Source organism: Lathamus discolor, chromosome 3 (assembly GCF_037157495.1).
Source record: "Lathamus discolor isolate bLatDis1 chromosome 3, bLatDis1.hap1, whole genome shotgun sequence".
In the NCBI taxonomy this organism is placed as follows: Eukaryota; Metazoa; Chordata; class Aves; order Psittaciformes; family Psittacidae; genus Lathamus; species Lathamus discolor.
In genome coordinates, this window is record NC_088886.1 from 41,645,604 (window position 1) to 41,666,025 (window position 20,422).

Genomic DNA, 20,422 nt, shown 5'->3' on the forward strand with positions numbered 1-20,422 from the left:
TAGATTCATCTTTATTCCTAGAGAAGAGCCATGCTTGATGAAACTGTCAGGTCACCAGATTATACAGAACTCTGACCCTTCTCCCAGAGCTTTTCTGTGACAGGAAGTTGTCGATTGCCTTGGTGCAAACTTCATATCCTCCTGTAGATGTTATCTGGGCTCACAGGGGTGAAAGGATCTGTAGGAAGCAGAGGTGACAGAGCCATGTCGTTTTCTCACTGTCCTGCAAAGTGATGACAGAGACCAGCCTATTTTTGAGGCAGCAATCTCCACGGCAGCAGCAAGTACTGGGTGCTGTGCTGCTGGGGAGCAAGACCTCAGCCAGACAAGCCCAGGCACTGACAAGACAGCATCCAGGGGCTGGGCTCTGCTCCATAAACTGTGCTCATGCTGCTCTGCAGTCTACAGGGTCAGGGAACCATAGAGAAAATAACTAGAAAGAATAATAATTTGGGAGATATTTCCTCTTCTTTTGAAGACATTCTTAATGGTTCATAACATTAAGTTCATTTGCTTGAAAAATCCTAGACAGCAGTGTTAAAATACGGTATTTTTCAATGAACACTCACTATACTCTTACCTCTTTTCTTACTTCTCTCTTATTTCTCTTTCTTAGGCTGCTCTGTTAGTTGGTGGAGCTGCAGTCTGTGTGGTGCACTCTCACCTTCCAGTGCAGGCACAAGCCATGTGTGTGGATGTGGAGAGAAAATGTAGGGAGGCAAGATTAGCTGCTCATATGCTATTCCATCTGCATAGTCACAGCAGCTGCTGCAGGACTAGCAGTTCCAAAAAGCAGATACCTGTCGTCCTGTGTGGGCAAAATGTCTGTGTCCAAACTGGATGTAAAGTAGACTGTGGTTTATTGGACTCATTGTTTAGTTTAATATTAAAGCAGACAGGAATTGTAATTTTTTTTTTTAATTGCATGATGTTTCCTTCCTGTGTATCCTTCCTTTTCTTTACTTTCCTCATTTGTCTGTCTTGTTCCCATCATAAATCTGTTTTTTGTTTGAATGAATAAAGAACACTCTTGATAAGGAACCTTTTATTCCACTCATGCTGCCTTTCACCTGACTGGAGAAGGGAAAGCCGAGAAAAATGGACTTTTGAGTACCTCTAAGAAATGCCAGGATGGAGCAAAAGTATGCCATTTGTGAGGAGGCAGGTATTTGGGGTCCTTTATTTATCAAATGTGTTACTATTCTTTTGGAAATGAGACTTTTTCCCCTCAGACTTGTAGGTTTTACTTTTTAATAGTATTTCATTACAGACACATATTATTTAGCTTGGTTTTGCCATTTAAATCAGATCATGCCATTCAAAATAATATTTTTACAAAATTGAGCTCAAGACAGTCAACACTGAATGTGGTCATGATCCAAAAGTCTGTGAAGCTTGGCTCCAATTTCTATCACTGACCTTTGTGCCAGATTCAGCCCTGATCTCCACACAATGCCATGCTAGGGGCATCATTTATGCTTCAGGTGATACAAAGGAAGAATTTGAGACAAGAAAGTATTTCTGTAAAAGGAATTATGTTTAAATTCCTTAGAGCTGGAAGCAGTGATGATGGTGGTGAAATATGTTTGGAGAGGCTGTGTGATTTATTCTCAATATGTGATGCTACGTGTGATCTGAATTGAGTACTGTTAGTGGGGGAACACATTGTAGCCTTTCATTTACCTTCAAGTAACTTAATCTCCTCTGAAGCTAACTTCATGTAAAAATTATGTTCAGAGGAGAACTGAGTTAAAATTTGAAAGGAGCATAGAAATGTAAGTTGTAAAATTTGTGACTAATGTATGTGTACAGTAGAACAGGATGGTTTGGGCACCTTCTGTTGACATGTTAATGATTTAAGGCTCTTGTAGGTCATAAGAACTATTCCATTTAATTTTTAACTGATCATAAAATTAATCAGTTTCTGGAAAAGGCTGTGGTTATGGTAAAGTGAGATGTTTGCATTGCTTAATCATCTCTGAAAAATTGGACTAATGTGTAATCAGTAATTTTTAAAATGTCTTTTCTCAAAACAACAAACAAGACTTCCCATTGTAGTAAACTTAAATACAGTATGGATTAATAAAAACTCATTTATACTTTGGAACAAAAATTTGTGTTTGAGCTGGCCTCTACTTCTTGCTGAACTCAATCATTGTGATGAAAATTTAATGGAGAGTGTGCAGTGTTATCAGTGATAATTACTATGTGAAAAACTCTCTTCTCTGACTTAACTGTAGAAGGGCTTAGAAGCCAGGTTTTACTTCTGGAATTCTGTAAATTTACCAACAATTACAGATATAAGATCCTCTTAACATTATTTGGCATGTTCTTTGAGTTAAACAGAAGCACAAAAAGGTGTGGGGTTGGTTTCTTTTTTTTTTTCCCCTGGGAATATTTATTGGAGAAAACAGTATTTTGTAGTTAGAAGGGGGTTTTGCTGTTTCTGAAAAAGGAATCTACCCAACAGGAAAGTGAAAGATGGTATTTTTAAAACAGAGGTATTAACCAGGTTCGTTTCTCTACACAAACCCATCATTTTTCCCTCCTCATCAGGGCAGTTAAGAGTAAGGATAATAATTATTGTAGTTGTGGCTGAATACTCAATTGATATACTGGTCATTGACCTAAACCTGCCTAATTCCTGTGGGCCAAAAACAGGGCAAAGTAACTGTTTTTGTTATCTTATAGGGGAATCAGGCTGTTTGATCACTCAGTAACTTTTTGGACATCCTTAGGAAGCTTATGGCAGAGTGAAAATTCAAGCCCCCTACTGTCTCAGCCCCAAGGCAGTGCTCTCTGCAAACCACTGTGGTCTAAGAATCAATGCTTTCTAACTAAGATATTAGAAATAAGAACAAATATTTTGTAAAGAAAGATTAAAAGCAGCTAAACTACAATACTCATAAGCTTGATAATGTTAAAAATAAGTGCAAGTTTCCAGGTGTAGAGTGGTACCTGATCTACTACAGAAGTAACCTTTCCTTGCAAAGCTGTTACTTCAATCAAAATCTAATCAAAGTACCATGTATGCTGCAGAAAATGTGTGTATGAACTACAGAACCAAAACCTTGACTCTTCATTGCCTTATGTCACAGCTTACACCTATATGTGGATGAAGTATAATGTCCTGGCAGAGGAAAAGTGGAAGCAATTAATACCCAATGTGAGCATGTGTAAATGGCTAGAAAATGGGAGCTACCATTTTGCAGGAATTCTCCACATTTCAAAATGCGTATTTGTCTTGAATTGAAGCAAATAGCTGGCCTCTCATGTAAAAAGTTTGGAAAAGACTGGAATCTTTCAAGTCAGAATGACTGGATTGATTTGAAATATGATAGTGTAAAGCTTATACATGTGGTAAAAGTAATACACAATAGTATTATCTAAGATGGCATGAAAACTAAGGAACATTTTTACCTTAAAAAACACATCATTGCATCACTGAAGTAACTTACTTGGCCAGAGTGAGTCTATCTTTGTGCAAAGATCACTGAAAAGAATTTATCTCTTAGTATTTCGGTGCATGTGTAATATTTGGTTTAAAGAGCATGTGACTGTAGCATTAAAATAAGAACTTTGAATAATCACCTTAGATCAGTAACATCTTTTTTGAAGGTCTTTTCTACTTTCCTGACTCCTGTGAATAGCTTAACAAGTACTCTTGCTGTATCACCTTTTGCAATGCAAAAGTGAACTTTTCAGTATGTTGTATTGGTGTTTACAAATTTATTTTTCCAATAACTGTGAATCTAGATCAGCTTGCAGTTTTCAAACACTTCACCAGTTTGGAGTTTTTGCACTGGAGGCAGAACTTCGGGTTTGCTCCAAATTTCAAAGCATAAAATCCACCAGAGATCTAAACACTGAGCATGCATTTCAAAGTTCCTCCATGGTGGAGCTGGAAGAGCACTTGGGTGAACAGAGTATAGCAGGTGCCTCCTGCTCCTGTACCTGCCATGTAGCAGGAGCTCCACTCTCTTACCTGCAAGAGCTCTGTGTTTCGGGGCTGTGACTAGAGGAAAAGACTCTTCTGCTATGCCTTTCCCCTCTGCCCCTCCACTGCATGTCAAAGGCTGTGGAGGGCCTAGAGAAATGTGTCACTGCATAAAAAACACGGAACAGCACTTCTGGGGCACAGGATGGGGAGATGAGGCTAGTTAGTGGGGCTAATACCCCCTTGGAGCCATTTTCTTTGGCAGTTAATGAATGTCTAGAAAATCTATGGGTTTTGTGCTTATTTGGGTTATTAATGGCCCAAAGAGTCAGGGCATATCCCTGTATGTTTCCGTACGAACTAAAAGTCTACTTTAGGTGGCTGCTTTTTTTTTTTTTTCTTTAATTCTTGGCCAGAGCACACTGTCATCACTATTTGTAAGTTATTATATCAGTGCTCTCAGGCAGCCTGGCCAGGCTGGGCTGTGGCTTTGAAACTCTGGTTTCATAGCTTTTAAACATTATCCATTTTCACTGCATGTTTTGGGGCTGGGCTGTTTATTCAGACATTGACTGTTTTTCAAAAAAGTAAAACTAGTTCCTAGGCAACCTTAATGAACGGTAAGAACACATTAATTTGTTCATAATTTAAATAACTTTAGCTTGTTTACTGTGATGTCTGGTTTATTGCAGTGGGCTGGCTTAGCTTATTAACAGTGAATTATGTAAATACGAGAATGAGAACATGTGTTTTCATTGAATAGGTTTATATTGTGAAATTTTTAACACCAAAGAGTGGCAAAGTGCATTTAGCATGCTTTGATCTTTAGAAAAATATGAATTACAAAAGGTGAATGACAATTTTCTAAAGCCTGCCTCAGTGCACCTACAAAGAATCATAAAACTGTGAAGTTGTGTAAAGATATCTATATATAGTTATATCCTCTGTACACTTGCATAAGCTATGTAAAAAACCATGCTATGTGTTACACTTGTACATATACATACAAATTTTTTTTTTCCAAAGTACAGATCTGTGTTTTTGATGTGGTTGTCCTTAGTAGCAGGAGCATAGGCTTATGAGGATAATTATGGTCATAATGACTGATGTTCTTGATCTTCTCCTCTGAAACATGCCGAAAGGGTCATGATCACTCCATGTTATGAGTCAGCAATCATTAAAATCTCCTAATGGACAATGTCAACATGTTGAAATGTTGCTAAACTCAAAATACTAGTACAAAGATGTATAAATCTTTTTAGAAATTAACTGGATTAAATATATGTGCTTCCTACAAGTAATCGAGAAGCAAGGCTGTATTTATAAACACATTTCATATAATCACAGAATAGTTTTGGTTGGAAGGGACCTTAAAGGTCATCTAGGTCCAACCCCCCTGCCATGGGCAGGAACACCTCCCACTAGACCAGGTTGCTCAAGGCCCTGTCCAGTCTATCCTTGAACACTGCCAGGGATAGAGCATTTACCACTTCCTTGGGCAACCCATTCCAGTGCCTCACCACTCTCACAGTAAAGAACTTCTTCCTTGTATCTAACCTGAACTTCACCTGTTTAAGTTTGACCCCGTCGCACCTTGTCCTACTGCTACAGTCCCTGATGAAGAGTCATAATTTAATCATTTAGGTTGATTTTCAGGAGTCTTGAGAAAGAGAATGCGTTGCTGCTGTTTCCAGTTTATATTCAGCCCAGAGTGTGCTGCCCTGATCAATTTGCAAGAATTTGTTTTCTGAAGGAAGAGCTGACACAGCCCAGCTGAAACAGTGTTTGTACCACTGAAGGAATGTAGAGTGCTTTGACCGACTGGTGTAAAACATCCTGACTACCTCTCTGTCATGGCATGTAATTCTAAAACATAAGCACATTCAAATCTTAGTGAATTGATACTACTCTGTAAGCATCTGTTTGGAAATGCCAGGTACATGTGTTTGTTCATATGTCAATGAACTATTTATAGGCACTAAGACCCTGCATTTTTTTCAAGCACTGTTATTCCTTCTGCAGTATTTGGGATTTTTAGCTTTGAGCGCAGAGTTATAACCACAAGAGATTTACTTCAACATTAGCAAAAGTTGACTGAAAACAATGTCTGTTCTAGTTTAATTACATTAATATAAACAAAACAAAACAATACAACCCCCCCCCCCAAAACCAACCACACAAATAAACCCCCAAAATCCCAGAATCCATAGAGGAAAGTGTAGGTATGTGATATAATGACTCTTTATCAATTCACAGAATCACCAACATTCTTGGTAACTTGCCTTGTATTGGAGGAATGTGAAATCAGCACAGTATAATTTGTTCTGATTTGTTTTTTAGAGCCAAAACATACCATTCATTCTCTCACAGAACTGTGTTTTGTTTTCTAGTTTTCCTATTTATTCCTATATTCCTGTTCAAGCAATAAGCTAATTCTAGTTTGGAGTGACATAGAAGAACCTGGTATTAGAAAACAAGCTTTTAGATACCTAGAAGTTACAGCTGTAGTGAACTCTTCAGATTCGCATGTGAAGAAGCTGGCAGGACAAGAGCTATCTGATGCATATGTCAGGTCTCACTTTCATTGCAAGCTTTGACACAAGAATCCAGAATTTAAGAAAGTCACAAAGATGGGAGGAGGAACAGTTGTTGCCTCAGTATGTGTATGTGTGTGTGCAATGGGTTTCAACCTGAAAATTTTGGGACAGACTGTGTCGGCTGGGTTGCAATTCGGTGTGTGAGTCTGCTTCTCTATACCAGGCCGCAATAGTACTCAGGAGGAGATTTTCATAACTGGGAAAAGAAACTTGCCACATTGCTTGTGTGTTCTTTATGCTGTGTCTGAAGCAGGGATAAAACAGGAAGAGTCAGTGTTGGTTATAGGTTACTTTGGAAGCTGGAGTCTCATAGAGGTCAGCCTCTGGGCATTAGAGCAATGTTGCCTTTGGTCAGGCTGCTCTGAGGGAAAACAGGACCTGGTTATGCATTCCTCAGACTTTCATCCACAGGCATCTTGATAGGAAGCCTTCTGCAACCAGCTCACTACTTTGTCTTTTGTAAAGGGTATTCTGCCTCTTAGTAGTGATCATGTCTCCACCTTGGACAGGACTTCGAGCAAACTGTACTCAAAGTGGAAGCGGAAGGGGTCCCTACTGATGATAGGGTTGGGAGTGGATCTTTAAGGTCCCAAACCATTCTATGATTCTATGCTCTATTCTCCTTTTCTGCTAACTGTGATGTTTCCCTTCTCTTTCTCATGATTTTCCTGCCTTAGCACCTCTAACCCTTTCTTAACTGCGAGGCCCAAGGGAGGGCTTACAGGATTTGTCTGCCTTTGCAAATTGTTTTGGGACCTCTCCTGCTTGTGTTCTCTAAAGAAAGTAAAAGCAGAGTGTTTGTTTGTTTGCTTTTAAGAGCTATTTCAGAAGAGCATTAGCATTGTAGAAAAGCCTGCAATAATTAGGAAATGAAAGAGAGGGAAGAACATAAATTCATAAGCAGATATTTTGTCTGCTTCCATGCATTCTCAATTAAAAAAGTCTCTTGGTTTTCCTTTTTTGTTTTTTTCTTGTTATAGTGCCCTAGTAGCTTAAAGCAGCATTAAGCTATCTGAGTGACATTAACAGAAGCTTTTGAAGTGCTCATAATTTCCTTCTGCATTATTGCTGAGATAGAAGAGTAGACAAATCCCAAAACCTAATACATGGTTGATCAGGTTGAAAAACTGGTACCCAAATACTAGTGTCAGGTGTCTTTGGTTTGCTCCCAGATGTGTTAAATTAGGGTAAATGAGAAGAAAATGGCTTAGGTTGTTTCAGCTGGGTGGCAATGTGCCTACTTGGAGATATGGTGTCTCTGCTATAGACACATCACAACAATAACATGGGCAAAGTAAGAGGACTAATGTCTTGTTTTGTGTGTTTCTTCTTGGTTTTAGTGGTATGTGTCTAAAGGTTGATGGTAGTGGTGAAATTCATAGTAAAAATAAGAGTTCAGCTAAGTGCAGTAGGATGTTGATAATAGGAACTCATAGTAAGAGTTCATGGAGACAGAACAGACAGTCCTGAGCAGGAGGCTCTGTAAATCAGAAATTATTATTTTTTTCTCTCCTTGGCTATTTTTCTATTTTATTTAGCTGAAATGTCACCAGTGCTTAAAATATTCTATCCTTAGTATCTCTAAGATATATTTTGAGCATTTTTTGGAACACTTGTTAAAATAGCCAGTGCTTGCAAATGTATTTGAACAACGACATTTTCTGACCTATAACATGGTTTTTATTTGGTTTTGAGGGTTTTGGTTGGTTGGGTTTGTTGTTATTTTTTGTTTTGTTTTGGGGTGTGTGTGTGGTTTGGGGTAGTTTTTTACATTCCTGTGTCACCTAAAATATGGCTTAGAAGACACAAGTCTGCTTTCAGAGAAACTCTTAATTTTGTTTAGGTTAAGTGAAAGTGATACCATGAGATTTAATTGGCCTTTCTAGTGAAAGTTGTAAGTCAGAATTGAAATGCTGCTGCAGGCAAAATTGAATTCAGTAGAACAAAATTGACAGAAACAAATAGCAACAGGATTTTGTTTAAAATGTAATTTTATTTAAAAAGTGGTGAAATTGGTCAAGAATAAAATATAAATGGAAGAAAAACTCATCAGAAAACCAAAACATTTCTAGAAAGCATTTCTGCCTGTTCAAGCACTCAAGTTCCATCAATATGTAATTCTCATATCTTTAAGTGCAAAGACTATGTGAACATACATGCTCCATGTTCCTTCTTCTTATGGCATGACTTTATGGAAGAAAGGTGTGAACGTGATGTAGTTCATGGTGTTCTGTGTTGTCCCTGGGATACCTGTTACTGACTGAAGCTCAGCAATATTTTTCATTTGTTTTTTGTCTTTCTGCATGCAGCTTTATGGAGAATGTGGGAGGTTCCTGTAGTGTTATTATTTTTTAGTGTGCCTCAGCTTACCAGTTTGCTGGCAACTATTTGGATTACAGATACATCATGCTATTTGGAGGAATAATTCAGTTCTGCTAAAAATTAAAATGTCTGAAATGCGTAAAAGGTTACATGAAGGGTTTGGAAGATGATACCTAGAGGGAATCAACACCAGGCACCTGGAAATGGCAGGCTCATTCTTCCAGTGCCACGACTATGTAACTAGTCAAACAAAAGCTAACAGTTTCTGAGAGTCATGAATAGGGTTCTCCAATATTTGAATATGACTACTGAAACTGTCTTCCGGGGGAGATGAATGCTCAAATTCTGTCATTACTTGGTGGAGACTGGAGCATACATAAGGTATGGTGATCCCTATCACACTGCAGGAAGAGTCCCAGCTGGTGGAATGGCTGGATGAGATTGCTTTCTTTTGAAAATGATAAAACAGTGTGTTCTGAATGTTTAAACTGTAGCAGAGCAAATTGGTTCATGTTATTTTGTGTAAGAATGAATGGAAATGATAGGACTGCAAGCAAGTAGCAGTGGAAAGATAGGAGTTCACCAAGTCCACCAAGGTGCATTCACATGCCTCACCTTAGGAGAAAATAGATGGAAAGAAAAATCAGAGAGGAACTTGGTGAGGGCCTATGCCAACAGTGAAAATAAGAGGAAGTACAAATCTGTCAGAGCTGGGATTCATTAAAGAGAGTAACTCTTCTTAGCGGCAGAAAAGTGGAAGTACTTCTTCAGGGTTAAATTCTCCAACTCTTGAGGGGCTTAAATGGGCTGAGCTACAGCTGCAGAACTTGGATGATAGAGGGAAGCAATGACTTAGAGGTCAAGCAGCAGGAAAGAAAAGGCTTTATAAGAGGTGGCATATGAAATGTTGATTCTAGAGTGGGGGAATAAATAAATTTAAATATTGAAAAAGATAGGTGGCTGGAGGAAATGCAAACGTGTCTGACTTCAGAAAGGTTTGATACTGCTCATATTGTATGTGTAAAACTACTCTTTTGGCAAGGAATACAGTCATTAAGACTTAGGACTCACCTGCAGAAATGTAATGAAATTCGTTCCTTAAATACAGTCAATAACAGGAAAGCTTTCAGATGGTATACAAGCGTCTGGAGAAAAATGGGTGCAGTGATTCAGATAAGAAATGTGGAAATGAAAGAAGTGTGTTGTGGTCAATACTGTGGTGGGGTTTAGAAGTAATTGTATTAGAGCCATTATGAGCCTGGAAACTTAAAATGGGGATAGTGATTAAGTACATGAATTGCAGTTGTGTTTCCAAAAGGTGGCCCAAGAAGGAGTGGCAAAAGCCAGTTTTCTAGGATAGGTAGTAAATTGATATACATTTGAAAGATAGAAATGTCAGGAAAAGGACTTAACTTGTCGGGAGCCCTGAGAATGTGGTAGGTAGGTGGTAGGAAAATGCATTTTATATTAGCCTTTTTAGGTAGCTTGCGCTGTACCTGTGTAATAGTAACCAAGTGACTGAGGTCTTGGTTAGGAATGTGGGAAGTACAACTTGCTATCAAGTCCAAACCCTGATGTCAGAGACAGCTGGTTTGTGTATTCTTTTATACAGAATAGTTGTATTCCTTTGTAAATGCCTGGGGGTTTTGCTGTACTATTTTGTGTTGTAAAATGCTTTATGTGGTAACATCTTTCTTCCCTACAGCAATGCCGCCTCTGGTTTGTATTTAGAGTGTAGAAAAGAGGCCCTGGCTACTGTTTGTGAATTTGTATCCTCCATTTGAATTTAGGAGCTGTATAAAGTTATAATGACTAATGCACTCTGTGTGTGCTGAGGTTGGTCACCAGCACTGTGAATCAAATAATAAGCATTCCTATTACAGTAGTGTCACTGTTCCTTCTACTGCTGTCCTATTCTGCTTCCTAAAATTTATGAACAATTTTGAGAGGTCCAGGAGTTGCCTCCTACCAGTTTTAAGCCTCTCACCTGTATTAGAGCTGCCTTTTCTCTCTGTTGTAATGGTAGTCTTCCACACTCATGTAGGCATGAGAGCATGGGTTGCAATATTCTGCTAGTCTTCAGTATGCCTGGATCCCTTATGCAGGCTACAAACATTCTGAAGTAGACCCAAGTTAATACATTAAACTTTGTTTCTAAGCCAGTCTGCTCTGTAATGCTTACTGGAAAGTCCTAAACAGGTCAGGGTTTGGTCAGCAGATACTTATCCAAAGCATTTACAATGTGAGGTTTGCCATAAGCCAGACACTGCTGCAGTCAGTCCTCTCCTTTCATTTTGGACACATCTAAACATGCTTGTTTTGCTGACTAAAATTTACACAGTTAAGTTTATCTTTTTTGTTTGGAGTTTATCTCTTTGTGTTTGTATGTATAAGTGTCATATAATATAATGTTCAGTTTGCTTCCCCTCCCTGTTTCTCCTCACGTACACATGGAATGAAAGGTCTTCTGAAGGTCTTAACAGACTGTTGTCTTCTTTACTTAAAAAAAAAAAAAAAAAAAGTTAAAAGCTTCTGTTAGTTAAAATGCTCTAGTTCTGCTTCATATGAACTTGTTGAGGTTGATTTTTGCATCCACAGATTATACGATTATGATACTAGACCTGAAAATTTACCTTTGTGAGGTTTCCCTTTTAAAATTCGTAGATAAGGACTTGGTAGCTGCTAGCTCAAAACAGCCAAGGTGCATATTTTGGCACTGTCTGGGACTCAGAGGTCTTACCCAAAGTCCCACTGATGTTAACAGAAAGATATCATAGAATCATAGAATAGTTAGGGTTGGAAAGGACCTCAAGATCATCTAGTTCCAACCCCCCTGCCATGGGCAGGGACACCTCACACTAAACCATCCCACACAAGGCTTCATCCAACCTGGCCTTGAACACCGCCAGGGATGGAGCACTCACAACCTCCCTGGGCAAATGATTCCAGTGCCTCACCACCCTAACATCCTTTAGCTTTGTATTACATAAATCCATGTGTACTGAAGGGCTTATCTGTAACAAAAGCACCCAAGATGGATGCAGCAATGGCTCACAGAAATTGTGCAATGTGGAAAGAGACATTAACAGTGTGAATAGTGTGATCTGGTGTTACTAGCCGTTATTTCAGCAATGGTAAATGGCAGATTAAATTATCAGTGGAATTTTCCTTTCTTCTTTCAGGCAGCACTTGCAGCATGCACGTTCCCTCTCTAAAAGGGATGGATATGTATTTAGTGAACACATGTCACAGCTCTTTGCAACAAAACTAAGATTCTTTTTGTCAGATTTTTATGCCATATAGTATTTCTATAGAAAGGAAGAGTGGAAAAAAATTAGCACAAGAGTTTTCTCCTCCCGTTCTTCCTTAAGAAATTTGAGAGCAGTTATAACAACTGTTTTCCTACTCTTAATTTGTATCTAATACTGGAGTACTTTACAGATGTTAATTAGGTTTTACAACAGGTTTGGAAGTAGGGAAAAATTGTTTAGTTCACTTCTAAAACACAGCAAGGTCTGGAGTGGAAAATGATAACTGTTTTAAAGCTAATTGTGATTCTATGAAATAATCTGAGGGAGGAAATTGCACATATTGTGGCAAGCAAAATTTTTGAGAAAATTAGGGAGGCAAGTAGTAACTAATTAGGGAAAAAATACTTGGATAAGTATATCTCTTTTTTCTGAGAAAAGTTCATGAATTTCACAGTGACTGTTTGCAGAATTACCTATTTTTCACTTACTGGCAACATTTTTTTATTTGTTAACAAATTGTTTTATCAGTTCACTCTAAGATGTAATTATAAATATGGTATCTGGCACCAGTGACCTAATGTTGCCTTGTAGCACTTTGGAAAGCAAACAGCTACCACAATCAAAAACAGGAGCAAGATTAATATATGCTGTTCCTGCAGCGTAAAACGATTTTAAATGTTCTATTGGCTTAAGGCAAAATTCGTCTTTTCTCTCACTGTGCAATGTGCTAGTGGCTGATCAAAAGGTGCAGGAGCAGAGGGTGTTTGGTATGGGCGGAGGTTAAATGTTATACATTACACACTTTAATGCTAATCCTAAAAGAAGCAATCAATGCACCGTCTGCTTCCACCTCAGCAGCTGTTTCCTCTCTTAGGGGCCTCAGATGAGGTGGTGAGAGTATGAAAAGGTGCATTATCTACACCTCCCATGTAGCAGTAGATGTGTAGTACATAGTGAACTACCCCAACTGGAGCCCCAGTTCACTTATAGCCTGGTCTATAGTCTGTTATCATGGAGGGATTGGGTTTAATTTCTATAAACTGTGGGCTGGGTCTCCAGTGTTTAAAAACAGTATTAGCTGATTTTTTTTCTTTCATGTTCAATACATTGAGATAAATTAAAATGTTATTATTATCTTCCCCACAAATTAAATTTTGTTTCCAAAAGGTCCTAACCCTACCTGGAAGCTTTCTGGAATAACAATATTGGATGAATGTTAAAGGTACTTAAAATTCATGCAATTAATATACTTAAAGTCTTAGAATGATAGTTATTGTCCATGAAGTCTGAAACTGTGGGAGGATTATATACACTCTATTACATGTTTAACTGCGTATATTTTAATAAGATTTTAAATTTCTGTTTTGTGTTTTTATTTCACATAACAAGAACAAAACAATTACGTACAAAAGGGATTTATAAACTTAAAAAATCCCACATAAAATTCATGATGTGCACTAGTGCTAATTATCCTAATTACAGTGGCCTCTTCTGAGGCATACTTTGGTGTAAAATAATTAATTTTGATGCATGCAGCTTAAGATGTGTATCTTGCTTCAGCCACTTGTCCTGTTGTAGGCCACAAGGGTGGAAACTGATGCTTAAGTATATTTTGTCATTCTAATCACTCTTTTTGTATCTTTAGAAGCCCTGACTGCGTTTGAGAGGTAAGAGCATAGTGTTCCTCAAGGTTAATGTGGATGTTCCCACTTAAAAGAAATCTGAGAGTTTCCTGAAACACATAGGAATATAGAATTGAAAATTTTCCTCAAGTTGGCTAGCAGACATTTGTATTTCCAACTGCATAACTATCTTCTTTCCCCAAATCAGGGTTAGTGTGCTACATTTGCCTAACTTTTGCACACTTGTTTCTAACAGAGGTTTCAAAGTTTATCTTGGAAAGGCATTATCAATTTGAAAAGGGCTTTAAGGCACTCATGGTGATTGTGATTGGGGAAAGTAGATGATAAATACTGAAAACAGTGTTGAAAGAATGACAGCCCACCTGTCATTAATGAGGTGCTGTGAGTGCTGTTAGCTTTTACCTGCCCCACTGGTGAAAAACTTAACAGTGGAGGAGGGGGCTTAAATGGGAAAAGGTGGTACAACCCAGTTAGGGTGGTTATAAATGTGGCTGGATGTAGCTCCACTATTGAGCAGCTTGCAACCTGGGCTGTCTGGATGTCCCAGACAGACGTAGATCATGTAGTACCTGATGATGTGCTGAGAACACTGAAATTAAAGTAGCTGGCAGAAATGCCGGTTTTGATTAAGTGCTATGTATTTCTGTTTAGGTCTACTTCACAGTCTTTGTTACCTCCAGCCAGAAATCTCTCAATGGCAGCCTGTTGTCTCAATTCCTTTAAAGCTGCAAAGAAAGAGCTCTGTCCTTCTTTAGTGAGGCAAAGTGGTTCACTGTGATTAGCCTTGCCTTAGGGATCGCACACTTAGCTCAATGATGGTAAGAGAAAAACTCATCATTTAACACTGGCAGGAGAGCAGAAAAACAAGGGAGGCAGAAATAAAATAGAAGATAATGTTGTAGCCGTTTATAAAAATGGATTTGAAGGAGATTATGGTGGGCATATACATACACTTCTTAAATGCAGTTTCTAACAGAGAACTGTACATTTTTTGTATGCTTTTCTGTTGATGAAGAGATCAGCATTGTGATTTTGTGATTTTTTTTTTTTTCTATATTAATTTGGCTCATCTGTGAAGATGAGGTGCCATCCTTACTCTGGGTCTTCATCTGAGAGTGGTTAGAACTTGGGTCCTCTTTTTCTCTGAATATGTACTTTCTTTTGCACATTTATACATTGTGAAACTTGGACTGAGTAAGATCTGTATAGCTGAGTATGTATACGGGATCACACACATTTTACCCTTGGTTTTATTTATTGTCCTTTTCATTTTCTTTGCAAGCATTCTTACAGGGTGCAATGTTATTGCAAAACCCTAGTTTCCTTTACCTAGACTATGGTAGCAGCCATCTGGAAGACCATCAACCCTTGAGGCCTTCATCTGGCTGATTGACAAATGATGCTCTTTTCTCACATTGCTAAACAGAGGAAATGCTGTTGAAATGTTAGTTAAAGCTTATTTTTCACTGCTTACTGTAAAGTCTATAGTCTATTAATGACTTTAGATGAAAAATAAGGGACTGAAGTTACTGGCTTTGACTGTTCCTCCTAAAATTAAAGCTTCAGATAAGATAATACAAAAAGACCCCTTCAATGATACAAAATATCTTGTGTCTAACACCATCAAGTTCTTTCTCTGTTGCTGGCACATTTGACTTTGGCTGAGCAGCTTTTTATCTAATGTTGCTCATCTAGGAGGACTACGCAAACTGAAAACAGAACTGCAGTTGCCTATGTGGCCATCACTTCCAAAGCATGTACATAAATGACCTGTGAAGAAAATGAAGCACAAGATCTGGCACTTCTTGTCAGTTTTTGTTTTAAGTGTGAAATTAAGTAAGCAAGACATGATATCATGCAGAACAGAGAGAGACAAGGATGGTTTTCTATTTAATTTATTGGAGTGGTGAAAGCACAAAATCAATAATTAATTTGTTCTTTTGGTAAAATCTGAAGTGTTGCAAATGTGGGTGTTTAATGAAAATCTTGTCCAAGTTACCTCGTGATCAGTTAATTGTTGGTATTTTGGTCAAAGTGAATTTAATATCCTAGCTCAATATCAACGAAATGCTCATCTGTTTTACTTAATGGTTTGAAGAAATGGATGTGAGGCAGGTTAACGTGCAGTCTTGCCATGTCTTGTTTTGTCTGTGAAAAAATTCTCAAATGTGGCAAAGTGCACATCTGTTTATTTTACAGTAAGTGATAAGAAAATTCCTCATCACTGTCTTTCTTGTTTCTGACCTTCTGCATATTTCTCAGTTGGTTAATTAAAACGGATAAAGGACACACACATATCTGGGTTTAATTATGGTGTTTATTGCATAATAAGCAGTCGATTCCTCTTGTTCTCAACTGATTTGTCAAAACGTATTTTGCATTATTCGATTCCTCTTGTTCTCAACTGATTTGTCAAAACGTATTTTGCATTATTCTTCTACCGTGGTTTTTTACACTGTTAATGTATGCAAGGACATCAGCATCAGAGATGTGCTTGCCAAGGTGGTCAGTGGCAGCACCAGCAGTCCCTTGAACAGAGAACACCTTGTTAATTTATGAAAGTTATTTTGTGTTAATATGTTAGTCTAACATGCATAGGTGCTAACTGTATAAACATACATACCTATGCATTTGTTTAATCCTGTCCTTTTTGTACTTGCTGTCATTAATCATTCTTGTCTGATGATTCATCTTTTTTGATAAAAATTTTGCTGTGAATTCAAAACAGAAGTGTTTTTAAAATACAGGGCTCAGTACACTTTGTTAGCAAACAGCTATGTGTTCCATTGTAAACTGTGAAGCTTCCACTCCAGGTCATCCGAGTTCTTCCTCCTTGCAGTCACTTTCAGTGTTTTATTTAAACTCTTTTCTCCTCTCCAGCTGTAAACTGTGTTGGGTGATTCCTTTGGCTTGTTATCTGTCCTAGCCTGTCTCATTAACATGTCTTCACACTTGACCATGTTCTTCCTCGCTCAGTAGCAATGCAGTCTAATCCTGGACACCTACCTGCCAGGGTACCTTTAACTTGTCTGGTTTAAAAGTAAAGCAAAAACTGATCATTCTGAGTCTTGGCTTTGCCTGAGGTGGCTTGGCCTAGACAGCCTTACCTGCTTTTGGAGCTCAAGGTGGTATTTGCCATTCGGCTTACTGTTGAGGTGGCTGCAGGAAAATATTCAGGCTTGATTTCTGACAGAGCTGCGTAACATAGATGGAAGCAGACCTCTGCCCACACTTCAGATGTCTCTTTTTGGTTTTGGCTTTTTCATTAGTTTTACTCAGGGAATTGGATTCTCTTTGTATATATCCAGGAAGTGTAGAAATACACATTACAGATAATTTATCTATACTGCATTCTTCCTCTTCTGATGCATTGGTGTTGTTTTTCCATCTGCTTTCTAGTATTTCTTTTGCATGATGAAATATTGTTTATCTCTAGGCAAGCACTGTATGGTGTTTACTAGTCTGTATGGAGAAGATCCTGATCTGAAAAACACTTGATTTCCTTTGGCCATGCTTGTTTTTAAGAATTAGCTTTCAAAAAATCACAATGTGTTATGTTAATTTCCAGCAGAATAACAAGTGCCTGCCTGACTGAGGCTTGCCACATCCTGCGTGCTTAAATAACCTCTTGGTTGTTTTTGTTAGCCTATGCACATTTTGCTGCATTGACTGAAGGACGGTTGCCCTGAAGTATAAATGGTCTGAATATGACACTTAATGCATGTATAAGTAGTGTTGATAAATACTAATTTTACTAGATTTTAGCTTTATACCTGATTAAAATATGGCACTTGGCTCCAAAATGAATCAGGTTGTATTCTGGGCAAATTGTTTATAATATTATATCTGCTTAAAAAAAAAAAAGCCCCTCATAAAATAATTAGCCTTTCAGCATTCTCTGAATCCATCCTTCCCATGCATGCCCTCAAGAACGTGTATTGGAGAGAACATACTTCTGTTGTCACTCACATCTGTTCTTTTCTTAAGAACCAATTTAATCCCCCTGAAATACTATGGTTGACTGGCAGACTATTACTATTTTTCTCTGCTGTTGGAGAAATTGCTGGGGAAGAATAAAGCAGAAGATCCCTAGCTAAAGAATAGGATATCTGGATTTTCAAAGCATGATTCTTGACAATTATTATGACTTTCATGAGAAGTCAAAAATGATTTAACACAGTCTAGACTTACGGGATCCCAAATTTACTTTCATCAGACCAAAACGCCAACAAGGTGTTAACAAGCACTGTGTTGTATCCTAAAAACTGATCTTGGAAAGTAGCAAGGGAAGGGAGCACAGCTCTAAGAAAAATAAGAATTACTTTTGTCTGACATTAGCATTGTCTAATTAAATTATATTTTTTTTTTCTGCATATTTTACCGATGTTCTGTTACTATTGAAGAGTGCATTACGCTTTTACTGTTAGAATAATACTAGTTTTAATTGGTTGTTGATACAAATGAAGACTATGGGACTGGTCTGTGTGTAATAAAATAGACTTTGCAGAAAATTCAGCCTGTATGTATGGCTCATAGCAAGCTAATGAGAATGCTGGCCCTTCAGAAACTTCCAGGTTGTTTATCTGTGATAAACTTACACCAGTCTGCATTTGTTTTTTGTTTGCTGTGCTTGCAATAAAGTAATTCCTTATGAGCTGATAAATACCCTCCCTTAAGTTACTCAGGACAAATAGTGTTTTCTGTTTCTAACCTCAAACCAGTTATTATGATGCTTTCCTTCAAGCTGTATAGTATTTTAAATGAGCGAATAGGTCATGATAGAAAGCAGTTGATTCCACCTCTCTACCTGGGGAGTCACGTAGCTCCCCTATGATTTTGTTAGGCAATGTGATAGAAAATAGATATATTTTGATGAGCCTTGCATCTTGCTCTCTATCCCTGGCACATTGTATTTCTCTCACACACATTTCTCTCCTCACAAGAGGAGGGTCTTGCTGGTACTTGAGGAAGAGACACTGCCCCTTCACTGAGCAGACCCAGTGATGATGCATGTGGAGAGAAGGTCTGTTTGAAGGCTTATACCTGAGCTGAGCAATGCAGCACATCCCCTGCTGTCTACTGGGGTGTGTCCTCCTTGTGCAATGAGCTGAGCAGCTGTGCCTGTCACCTGGGGTGTTGGTTCCCACAAAGCAGGAATAAATGCAAAGTTTGCCTGGAGGAGAGCATGGTGCCTCCTGAGTGAGCTTGGTTACTTCTGTGGATGAGTAAGTCTTTATAGCATTTGTAAATTTTCGTGACCTGGATTGTTTTGAGCCAGAGGTCGCCAGAGAAGGGACAATAGGAACCATGAAAAACTTTCTTGATACTTGCTCTGCTTCTATGTTAGATGTGTCTTTAGGGCTTTCTGGCAGTAGATTTTATATGGTGGTCTTGTTCTCATGCTCCACTAGAAGCATTCAGTGGTTTCTCTGATGTAGTCATCCCAGCTTTGTTGCACTGCCTTATTTGTCAGCAAATGACAGCAGCTTCTAGCTTGTAAAAGAAAAAAGCTCTATTTTTTAATGTATTTACTCACTGAAATAGAATTAAATATGGTGTTGCTCCAAGTGAGAGTAGAGTAGGGTCTTAGACCTACATTTTAGTACTTAACAACAGCAAGGAATAATACCTTATTACATCAGCTCTAAACATTAACTATGCCACACTGACAGTGATAAAACAAAATACTGCTCTCCCACATGGGCAGGGATGTCACTGTTGCTTGTAGGAATGCCTGGACCCTGGTTTCCTGTAACCCAAATTGATGCATCTTGTGCAGCGAGATGTCTGTCCCGGGGCTCCCTGGAGCTATGACGCATCTTCTGTTCTCATCTAGATACAAGTCTCATTGCCTCTGAGGACAGTATGTTGTCATTACTGTCACATACACACATTGTACTGCCAAACAGCTGTTAGGAATGTGAGAGTAATGTTCTGCTACATTTATTTCACACTTCAGACATTTGTTCTCACCTCCAAAGTAGTGCATGGTGCTGTGTCTAATCATGTTTTCATTTGCAGGGAAAGAAGATTTGCACTGTAACTCATAGAGTGAGTGATTTACGTTAGTAATAAGATTACTTGGTACATTTGAGAAAGCCGATCAACTGGCTTTATGCTATATCAACAGACGATATCCTAAATTAATAAAAGAGGTATATTTCATGACAATCTGTTGAAAAAAAGCTGCTAATGCAAAAGTTTAGTTGCATGGTTTGTATATATATGTATTTATACAAATATATAAAAAAAAACCCTTCTTATATGCAGCTTTCACATGTATACATACATTCACTTCCAATAAACAAAATTACAAAAAAAAAAAAAAGGCTCATAAATATAGTTGGGAAGGGCCTGTTAGCTTTTAATTGCAGCACATCATAAATACTAGTGATTGGAGTCCATTCTACTACATCCTGTGCTAGAATCCGATTTATCTGATTTATTTCATGAATTGCTAAATAATTCAATTCTGAATACTGGAAAAATTATACCGGTAACATTTCAGATAGTGAAAGATTTAAAATGTAGTATAACACAACAGTATTCAACATTCTGCAAAATAGGCGCCAACCAGCAAAACCTAATAGTAACTGGATATTATTTAAGGATATAACTCTGGACATTTTTATTGTGTAATCTGTCTTGATTTGTGTGAACAGCTCCATTGGT

The 20,422-nt window shown here is 38.1% G+C and overlaps 1 long non-coding RNA gene across 1 annotated transcript; it reads left to right on the plus strand.

Moving 5' to 3' along the window:
- Nucleotides 1-7,754: 7,754 nt before the first annotated feature.
- Nucleotides 7,755-16,114, plus strand: LOC136012091 (uncharacterized). Its single transcript, XR_010611570.1, has 4 exons — nucleotides 7,755-7,828; nucleotides 13,275-13,329; nucleotides 14,402-14,568; nucleotides 15,446-16,114. It is a non-coding gene; the product is annotated as an uncharacterized LOC136012091 (long non-coding RNA).
- The last annotated feature ends 4,308 nt before the right edge of the window (nucleotides 16,115-20,422 follow it).